The sequence below is a fragment of the Schistocerca piceifrons genome, chromosome 4 (genome assembly GCF_021461385.2).
Source record: "Schistocerca piceifrons isolate TAMUIC-IGC-003096 chromosome 4, iqSchPice1.1, whole genome shotgun sequence".
Classification (NCBI taxonomy): Eukaryota; Metazoa; Arthropoda; class Insecta; order Orthoptera; family Acrididae; genus Schistocerca; species Schistocerca piceifrons.
The window spans coordinates 491,820,144-491,831,376 of NC_060141.1; the positions used below are offsets into that span (position 1 = coordinate 491,820,144).

At 42.2% G+C, this 11,233-nt stretch overlaps 1 non-coding gene across 1 annotated transcript; it reads right to left on the bottom strand.

Moving 5' to 3' along the window:
• Window positions 1-10,767: 10,767 nt before the first annotated feature.
• Window positions 10,768-10,842, bottom strand: Trnas-cga. Its single transcript has one exon. It is a non-coding gene; the product is annotated as a tRNA-Ser (tRNA).
• Window positions 10,843-11,233: the final 391 nt, after the last annotated feature.

The following is an 11,233-nucleotide window of genomic DNA, read 5'->3' on the forward strand; positions in this document are numbered from 1 at the left end:
TTAAATTCCCACCTTTTTGCAGTTCCTTCAGTTTTAATCTGCAGTTCATAACCAATTGATGGTGGTCATAGTCAACATCTGCCCCTGGAAATGTCTTACAATTTAAAACTTCGTTCCTAAATCTCTGTCTTACCATAATATAATCTATCTGATTCTGTCAGTATCTCCATGCTTCTTCCATGTATACAACCTTCTTTTATGATTCTTGAACCAAGTGTTAGCTATGATTAAGTTATGCTCTGTGCAAAATTCTACCAGGCGGCTTCCTCTTTCATGCCTTACCCATATTCCATATTCACCTACTACATTTCCTTTTCTCCCTTCTCTCCCTTCTCTGCCTTTTCCTGTTACCGAATTCCAGTCATCCATGACTATTAAATTTTCGTCTCCCTTCACTATCTGAATAATTTCTTTTATTTCATCATACATTTCTTTAATATCTTCGTCATCTGCAGAGCTAGTTGGCATATAAACTTGTACTGCTGTAGTTCGCATGAGCTTTGTGTCTATCTTGGCCACGATTAGGCATTCACTATGCTGTTTATAGTAGCTTCCCCGCACTCCTATTTTTTTTCATTATTAAACCAACTCCTGCATTACCCCTATTTGATTTTGTATTTATAACCCTGTATTTGCCTGACCAGAAGTCTTTTTCCTCCTGCCACCGAACTTCACTAATTCCCACTATATCTAACTTTAACCTATCCATTTCCCTTTTTAAATTTTCTAACCTACCAGCCCGCTTAAGGGATCTGACATTCCACACTCCGATCCGTAGAACGACAGTTTTCTTTCTCCTGATAACGACGTCATCTTGAGTAGTCCCCGCCCGGAGATCCGAATGGGGGACTATTTTACCTCCGGAATATTTTACCCAAGAGAACGCCATCATCATTTAACCATAAAGTAAAGGTGCATGCCCTCGGGAAAAATTACGGCTATAGTTTCCCCTTGCTTTCAGCCGTTCGCAGTACCAGCACAGCAAGGCCGTTTTGGGTAGTGTTACAAGGCCAGATGAGTCAATCATCCAGACTGTTGCCCCCGCAGCTACTGAAAAGTCTGCTGCCCCTGTTCAGGAACCACACGTTTGTCTGGCCTCCCAACAGAAACCCCTCCGTTGTGGTTGCACCTACGGTACGGCTATCTGTATCGCTGAGGCACGCCAGCCTCCCCACCAATGGCAAGGTCCATGGTTCATAGGGGAAGAGACATTGTCTAAGGGTCGATATTTTTGATAAAGCTTACCGCTTTCTTTTATCACTGAATATACCATTTTGAGTCAAGATGGTATACTCAGTGATAAAAGAAACCAGTAGGCTTAATTTATTCTTTAACTAATGTAAATTGCCACAGTTACTTTAACTGTAAGTTACTTTACAGTTATCAAGAATGCCATTTCCTCAGGACATTGTTAAACGACGCTGTTAACTTATTAGGGCTTCATTATTAATTACTTGCAATTATATTTTTAGAAAACAAACCTGACTTGCAGTGTTAGTATTTTATTACATTTCTTTTAAGTATTTAAACAACGACACCCAAGTACTCCATGACCGGAAAGGAATGTGATCTTGAGTAGTTGATAACGACTGAGGATAATGAGACGAACACGTGCCTACAGTTTTTATGGATAACATTATTCACTTATTATTGAAATAAAATTCACTGAGAATGTCACTGGGTAACACCTCACAAAGCTTTTAACGTGATCTAAAATGAAAGAATCTTACTGTTCGTTTTAGGTGTTAAGCCGTTGTCTTCATTGGTATCTACAATGCTTCCACTGCTGCATGTAATACTAAGGGTGCACCCGGATTCGCAGCGACCAATTATTGGGCAGGATCTTAATGTTATTGTAGCCTCTTACTTCTACCGCAACTCGTCACGCTCTTGGTGGCGCGCTCGTAGCAGCTGCGCCTCACATAGGCCTCGACAGAACACGCCACTTCCGTTTGTTCACTTTTACGCCTTAGAATCAAGTGAGTCCCCTGCACGCTCTGCTCTCACGTCACACTCGCCTCCAAAAGCAGCGCTCCTAGACAAGTTTTAGTCTTTGCCAAGAATAAATACACCATGATACAAAATACGAGGGGCGTTCAGAAAGTAAGCTCCGATCGGTCGCGAAATGGAAACGACTATGAAAATCCGATAAAGCTTTGCACAGATGTGTTGGGTAGTGTCTTTAGTATAACCCCAGTTAGCATCACGTCGCTCTTCTCATTTCTGAGCTCGCTGTGAGTGCGTAAAGATGTCTAGAAAATAGTGTCTGCCGCCAAGTACGAGGGCCTGGTGAGAAATTTCGCCTGAAGCTATGCAGCTAACATTACATAACTGTCGTGCTGTTTCTTCTTCAAGACAATTCTCAGCCGCATTCTGCAGGGGCAATGAAGATGCTCCTGCATCGTTTTCAAATGGAAATGTGAGATTACCCACAATACAGTCCGCAATTGTCTCCCCCTGAGTTTCATCTCTGGCCACATGAACCGCTGTCTTTGAAGACAACATTTTGACACAGACAACGAGGTGTAGGCCAGCGTGGAGAATTGGCGGAAAGCTCTGGCGGCTGCCTTCTATGATGAGGCTATTGAAAAGTTGGTACAACGCTATGACAAAAGTCTAAGTCAGAACGGCGACTACGTAGAGAAGTAGCTGAAAGGTGTAGCTAATTGTTACAAGTAAAACATTTCTGATGTTCACTGTGGTTTCAATTTGGCAATCAATCAGAGCTTACTTTCTGAACAGGCCTCGTACTTTATACGGGTTGCAGCACACATTACGTTTCGAATTACAAAATAGTACCTACAGATATACGTAAAAAACAAGCACATCGTATACTGCTGGTTAAAAATAGTACACTCTTTTAGAGGTTTCTAATTCGCTCAAGATTTATTGTTACAACAGTGTATATGGAGTACTTGAAATTATTAAACTTACAGATAAGCAGCAGAAGCGGTTCTGACGTACTAGATATCGACCTATGCTGGAACACTCATATTAGATCGTGGTGTACCCTCCACGGGCGGCAGTACAAGCAGTGACTCTGGCATCCGGTCGACCGCACAGATGGCAAACACTGGTCTTGGATATGTTATGCCACTCCTGCTCAACCTGTTCACGTAGTTGTGTGATAGTTGTTGGTTGACAAGACGCACGAGCACTTCTCGTCCCATCACGTCACACACGTGTTCGGTTGGAGACAAGTCTGGAGAACGTGCTGGCCAGAGATGGTGCTGCGCCTCTTGCAGAGCAGTTTGATTTTCACAGGCACTTTGTGGGTGACCATTATCCTCATGGATCAACACATGACCTCCCGCTTCCAAGAACGGGAAAAGAATGGGTCTCACAGCAGTCTGCACCTACGAACGCAGGTAAGTGTCCTCTCCAGAAATACCAAACGTGAATGACATTTGTAATTTTTCACACTCCAGACCTGATGGCCAGTGGTGGGGCATGTGTGCGTTGGGCGAATGTACTCTACGAGACAGCGCTCTTCATGTCTCCGTCGTACTTGCAAACGACCATTACTTGCGTGCAGCTAGAATCAGCTATCGTCGCTGAAGGCCACGCCGCGCAGTTCCATCTTCCAAGTGATCCTCTGACGGCACCAGTCGAACTGCGCACGTCTGTGTTGTGGCGTGAGTGGAAGACGGGCTAGAGGTGTGCGTGCCCGTAGTCCCACTCCTAATAATCGGTTTACAACAATTCGTGTTGACACGTATGAATGGTTCGAATGGCTCTGCGCGCTATGGGACTTAACATCTGAGGTCATCAGTCCCCTAGAACTTAGAACTACTTAAACCTAACTAACCTACGGACATCACACACATCCATGCCCGAGGCAGGATTCCAACCTGCGACCGTAGCAGTCGCGCGGTTCTTGACTAAAGCACTTAGAACCGCTCGGCCACCGCGGCCGGCTGTTGACACGTCTGGACTCATTAGCCCTGACCTATGCTGTGGTAGCTGTGCGATCTACCCTTAGGCCTACAATACGACGATCCTGGAGAGCTTCTCTGCTGTGTCAACGTCCAGAACCTCGACTACGGATGTGACAATGTTCACGTGATCTGGTACCAGCTTCGTGACACATCTGACACATCACGTCCAACTTGTGTGACAATGCTCCGAAATGACCAGCCCACCACTGGGAAGGGCCCCTTTCAAACTGTTCAGTTCGGTGTAGGAAGAACGAGTGCGTGTCCGTGGCACCACACTGTGTCTTCGGGTTGTGAGCATTCCGTATTGAAGGGTAGACGCAGATAGCGTTCTGGTAGTTACGAAATTACGATATCTGTTGCCGGGTGATTTTGAAACCATCATCACTAAGTCTGCTATCTACCAACAGGAACATGAAGTCATCGGATCAAACTCGATATCGTCTTTTCAGGTGTATCAGTTTTATTTTCCAGCAGTGTATTTACAACAACGTAGCGGCAAAAATATTAGGTTGCACATCTGTGTTCTGGTGTCACAACAGATCATGTGTGAAGGCGACAGGGAATAACTGCCACGGCACTGCAGGGAACTGCAGAGGATACAAGCTGTTGGAATATACCTAACAAGTAATTGAGGACATAAAGTGCAAGTGCTTCTCCGAAATGAAGAACCTGGCACAGGAGAGGAATCAGTAGCTTTCTCTTGCAGAGAAAGAAAAGACCATCGAAAATAAATAAGAAAAATGAGAGCTCACACAGAAAGATTATTGTGTTCAGTTTTTTCTCGTGCTATTGGAACTGGAACGTAGGGAAATAGTCTGAAGGAGGCTCGATGAACCCTCTGACAGGCACTTACGGTGGTCTGTAGGGTGATCATGTGGATACAGAAGTCCAGTAGACTGCGCCGCGTCGCCTCTGTGAAGAGCCAACGTGCTGTGTGGACGAGGCAAACGCAGCCCGGTCGGTTTACTCGGAGCTTATTTGGCGCCGCGCTGAAGGGTGCAGAGGCGTACCGCGGCAGGTGAGAGCAACAGCTGCGGGCGGCAATAAGCGCGTGGTGACACTACGCCGACGCCGACGCCGGTGGCGGCGACCGCAGGGCGCACGTGCAGAGCGGCGGCGTCCACCGCCCCTTCCCCAGCCGCCAGCCGCCCCCGGCTCCACGCCGCTACCCACGCCGGATCAGTGGCCACGACGCGCGCGCCGCGGACGCAGGCCGCACCGCCAGCCACGGACATGGACCCCAGCGACGCCGACGCCGAAGCTGGATGCTGCGCCGAAGACGGCGGCAGCGCCGACGACGGGGGCGGCAACGGCAGCAGCGGCGAAGGGGGCGGCGGCGCGCCGCATGAAGGTAACCTGCGCCTCGTAGTAGCAGCTTCTGTCCAAGCCGATGAGTGGAAAGGAGCTAACTGGGAGTGAATTATTTTTACTTGACTGACCGCAAGGAAGTACAATAACCCGGTACTATATTAGTCCTAGCTTGTTTCTCTGGATCTGAAGAAACTCACTTCGTTAGTAACTGACCAACTTTGTGGTACTTTCATCTATTATGGCAAAACGGTGCTAAGTATCTTCTTTGTTTGTGTTCATCAGTGTTTCCGAATCCTTCCAACAAGTGCATTTCTTTTAACGGGGGTAGGACGTCAAACCGGCCGTCTTGGAGCAGGAGAGACACCACAGGACAATTTAGTTTCCACTGTCTATATTTTTACGAATAAATGCATTAAACTTTGTCAGCATGACGAGGTATGATTCAGGTTTCACAATCATGGCAGTGGAAGTTCAAAAACAAAACAAAATAATTTTTTTTTAAATGTGAAAATTCATCATTATTTCATTTCTATTGGCTGCGTTTGTTGCTATAGGTACACGTTTCTTCATAAGTAGGAGGGAATATTCGATGAATTTTCCACAGCATACAAACCATACTTACAGGTGTACGAAACTGTAGAAATTAATTAATTTATGAAAAAATGAGTGTACTGTTATATTTTAAACTTCATGTTTAGAAAAAACTCCAATTTTATAGTCAATTATCTCGTTTTTTACCACAGTTTTAATAGATTTAGAAAATTCTACAGTTTCATACACCTGTAAGTATGGTTTGTATGCTGTGCAAAATTCATTGAAGAATCTCCCTTACTTATGAAGAAAAGTGTACCTATAAAATTAATGCAGCCAATGGTAAGTGAAAAAAAGGTGAAATACAAATGTAGAAAAAGTAATTTTTTTTATATTTTTGAACATCCACCACTATAAGTGTAAATCCTGAATCCTTTCTGGTCATTCTGACAAAGTTTTATGAATTTATGTTTAAAAGTATAGACAGTGGAAATTAAAATGTCCTGTGGTGTCTCTCCTGCTTCAAGTCGTCCCGTTTGACGTCGTACCCCCCTTATATATCTTCCTTTGTTGTGGAACCCACGCTTGCTTTCTATACTACAAGGTATCCCGTAAAAGACACCGACAAACCTTAGTGTTAGGTTCTTTATGCGGAAATAAGTTAAAAATTGATAGTAAACACGAACACTTAAGTGCATATTTTAAGAGATACGGGCAGTTGTTCATCTTAGATACTATGAAACTGATCTCTTCCACTGCAAGGTCCTTGCTTTCCATATATTGGAAGGAGAATGTATTTACCAAAACAAGTCAAAATGTCTAGTGAATAATGTCTCTAAGGCGCATACCTTCAGAGCTATGACCACTTGTTCATCTTCGCTAGTGTGGAACACATCTAAAGAAAAATGACTCATAGCCCCTATGATATGCATTTTACAGCCCATTTTTACTACACTTCTTTATATTTGTTTTGGTCCATGCTGCCTACATAAAAGGTAAGGGATTTGCTGTAGAACAGATGTGTTTCCTAGTATCTAAGATGAAAAAGTGCTCATATCTTTCAACATACGTACTTGTTTACGATATATTTTTATTTGTTCTAAGGAACTTATCCCTAAAGTTTGTTGGTGTTTCTTTGGGACACCTATGCATTAATGCAGCATTCTGCAACTGAATTATTTTCAACAGAAATGACAGTTATTTTAAAATATATCTATTTTCTTCGGAAACTAGTTTCAAAATTAACCCATGACTTCTTAAAGTAACAATAGTTTAAAGCATCATAATCAAACACGGCGTTTAAATTTAAATTTTAGTGATATGAATGGAGCTCATTTCAATTTTCAGACTTTTACTTAATATTAGGCTCTTTGGATGAAATCTTAATGCTCATGACAGATTCGGCATCGTACCTATTGCGGTATTTATTTTTAGTCGACGTATAAACTGCAAACACAATTTCATTCGTTATGTGATTGCAAGTGCTAAAAGTGCCAACATGGCTTCTGTGAGATTTATTGATATTCATCTTTCAATGTGCCCAGAATTTCGCTAAGGGTATTAATTTAAATTTTTCTTTCACCAATGGATCCCGTTTCAGTCCAGGATACGATTCGAATTATTTTGCTGACAATTACAATAAAGAAATCTTTAACCCACAATTAATTTTTTCAATAAATCTACTATTCATTTCGAAAATACAAATTATAATAACTTCTTCCGTAAATGCAGCTCTCATCCATCGTCTTCCTCTTCCAAAAAGTCTTTTATTGTTGGGAAGATATCAGAGTATTTAGAGCACACGTAAAGTGCCCGATCTTCAGGTGAAGACTTTATGTGTATTACCTTTATGTACTTGTTCACATGCAAGGGTTAAATCAACTTCGTTCAACTTCCTGAAGAAGTTCCTGTTACTCTCACGTCTTGTGCAGTCGTTCCTCATTGCTGAGTTGGCCATCTGCGAGGTTGCCTTCTGGCCGCTGCCCAAAACGGCCTTTCAAGGTATCACATTAGTATCGACTACACAAATTAACAAGTACAATGGAGCATTGGTTGCCATTCACCGCATTTTATTACTTCGTATTTATTTTTTTTGTTTATTTCTTAATCGTTATGATGAAAGGAACATAAATTTCACCGAGACATTGAACGATCCGCACGGAACCCCTACCATCGGCAGAACAAAGTTTATAAGACATTACTATGCATCACAAATAAATATTGCATGGGTCGGATATTTTGAAATTTAATAATTATTCATTTCTTGTAAAAATAGATGCATAGGGTAACCTTCATTATAAAAACCAGTAAATTTGTTAAAATGTGACTAGAGATGAATAAATTCAAGAAATTTTTACGTCACGGACATCAGTTGCAAAAGCCTACGTTATTATGTAATTCAGCAAAGTCACTCGCTTTCCGCCAAAATTATCAACTATCTTCAACTAAAAATATGTATTTCCAAATGATATTTTCGTCATAGGCATGAAATATAATACAAATGCTTTGGTGAATACAAAATTACTCGTGGCCAGCTCTTACCCTATACCGTAAGCATTCTCCCTAACAGCTGGTATACAGTGTTCCTCATTCAGACAACTCTTATAGATCTGACCAATGTCACATCTAGTAGAAAAATGACACTTCTTTGAAACAAACTTTTCTTTCATACCTCCTGCAGGTAAAATTCATTGATATATAGTGGCACAGTTTCTCCCAAACTTGCTGCTACTGGTCCTATTGCTTCCTCCAATTGTGAAGTCTTACTTCCCCCACAGTTGAGTTGTTTCACTTTTCCGACTCTGCTATATTCACTTTTAGCGTGTACCGTTATGATATTATCATTTAAGGTACAATTTGACCACTGTCCTTAGCTTGTTTATCTTAACGCTAATTCACTTCTAATAATTATATCCACTTCATTTAGTACTAATAGTTCCATTAACTCAAAAGAAAGCTGGGTATGAGTTTAAGTTACTGCCTAGGAAGAAGTCAATAAGACATACTACAAGTTCACCTTTCTGTAACCTCATTCAGGAGATCAACCGTAACCGTTCTCAAATAGACAATTCCGGGATTCTTCTTACGTGATTTTTCTAAATCACGGATAAGTGGAAATCTGGATCGCTAGGTAATGACCTCAAAACAGAATTCGTGTGCTCTGTGCTACGAGTGTTGCACCTTCGACAATATCGACCAAAACGGCAGTGTCACATCTGAATCTTCCTAGCTGTTCGGCTTTCACATTCGTTCCTCACCATGAAAATTTCTTGCACTTCTTTCATCATTACTCCGGGGTACCAGTCAAAGAACGAAAGTGGTATTCTACTACAGTCTCTTTTAGCAGACCTAGTACTGCTTCGATATACACGAAATTTCGGCTACTTTATTATTCTAAGCGTTCTGTGTAACGTCGTGGCAGTACAGCCAGGAAGACTAACGAAATGACACAGCTTGCAGAAGCGTACGTATTAACAACAGATGCAAATAGTTGGAACCGTTCATTGAATCTCTTTCAAGACAATATTTTTCCATTTAAATTCTCTTTGTTTTTCTTATTCCAAGTTTGTTTTTCTTTGGCGGTGGCGATAATTCATGTTTTTCTACGTTTTATCTCTACGTTTCATGTGACTTTCAACATATAATATTTCGTTCTTTCAAATGCTAATTCAGATTAAACTCTATAATACCGTCCATCCAAAATAGCAGGATCAGAATAGCATCCATTGCAATTTTACTTTTTTTGGGAGCGTAAATGGTCCCCAGTCAACATCTATTAAGTTTTATATCCCACTTTTGTGCATTACACTATTCAACTACTCACGATTGTGAATTATCAAACTGATGTTTAAGGCATCTGGGAGAGAGTTAATGAGCTGAAGTCGGAAGAAAGCTGTCTGGTAACGGCAACAACGTTGGCCCGCTATGCCAGTCACTTTCAAGATGAGCCGTGGATTTAGTTGTGTAATCCATGCCATGTCGATAGTTCGAGATTTAACACATTGATGACAGGCGACTAATGTTTCTAGTATCGGCCTGTTATAGTTTAACCTGAATACCTATCTGCTAAGTTGTGATACACTGTAAGGAAGTTAATACAACTGTTAATGCTGTGGGCTTTTGGTCGGATTTCTGTCCAGTAGTAGTGTTTCAGAGTTTCGTTCGTTTCCACAAATCTTCTAAGGCAAATAAGAGGGTGGTTCATCAACTATCACAGCTGCCGTTACCCTTATAGATCTTTCCCTAGTTGCCCTGTAACTTTGTTTCTAATGATCGTGACGTTCATCTGACGTTTTTCGTGAATACTGCAGGGTGAAATGGTGATGGCTCTAATCGTCCCTCCGAGGTATGTGTAATAATAGACAGTGAATTTTAGCTCGCATTACACCACGCATTTTAAAGAATAATTACTAGTTCACAAATAGCTTGTATACTATTTGCTTATCTTTATACTTGTTTGGTACTGGTCACTATTGAACATCCTATGTGCAGCGACTCTTCTTTCATCTTCCGGTAATTTCCTCCAGTTTTAAAGTCACTCAATATTGCAAGTCGTCTTCTTCCTTTTGCTCCCTTGCGAGTGATCTTTATTTCGCTGACTTCGTTACCGTCTGTTTATGTGGAACATGTAGTGAACAGCCCTGACATTCTATGGATAGCACTGGGTATCTGCTCCCATACGTCTGTCGTATCGGCAATAAATAACTTACAAAAGCGTTCCTTGCAAGTGTGCGCTAATCAAAATTGCTACTGAAGTTCCGAAGATTAACTTTCACAAACAAGACAGAAAAACACCTCGTTTTCAGTGTTTCGGTTCTGGTTAAGCTGCGATGGTCTCTGCAGTTGCAGCGGTTGCTTACTTCTTTTCCCGCCAGATACCGCCTCCCTTTTAGCAGACCAGGTCATACCTCCCATCGTATCCAGAATGAGATTTTCACTCTGCAGCGAAGTGTGCGCTGATATGAAACTTCCTGGTAGATTAAAACTGTGTTCCGGACCGAGACTCGAACTCGGAACCTTTGCCTTTCGAGGGCAAGTGCTCTACCAACTGAGCTACCCAAGCACGGGGCGTGTCGTGCTTGGGTAGTTCAGTTGGTACAGCACTTGCCCTCGAAAGGCAAAGGTTCCGAGTTCGAGTCTCGATCCAGCACACAGTTTTAAGCCTCCAGAAAGTTTCACCTTCCATCGTTCTCACGAGGTGTCAGTCCAAACGCCAATTACGTATGGAACGCGTAACAATACATACATTACACACCCATGATTGCTATAATTGTAGATTATACATTACGTGATCCAAAGTATCCGGACACCTGGCTGAAATGACTTACAAGTTCGTTGCGCCCTCCATCGGTAATGCTGGAATTCAATCTGGTGTTGGCCCACCCTTAACCTTGATGACAGCTTCCACTCTCGCAGGCATACGTTCAAGGTTGCTTGGGGACTGTCAGCCCATT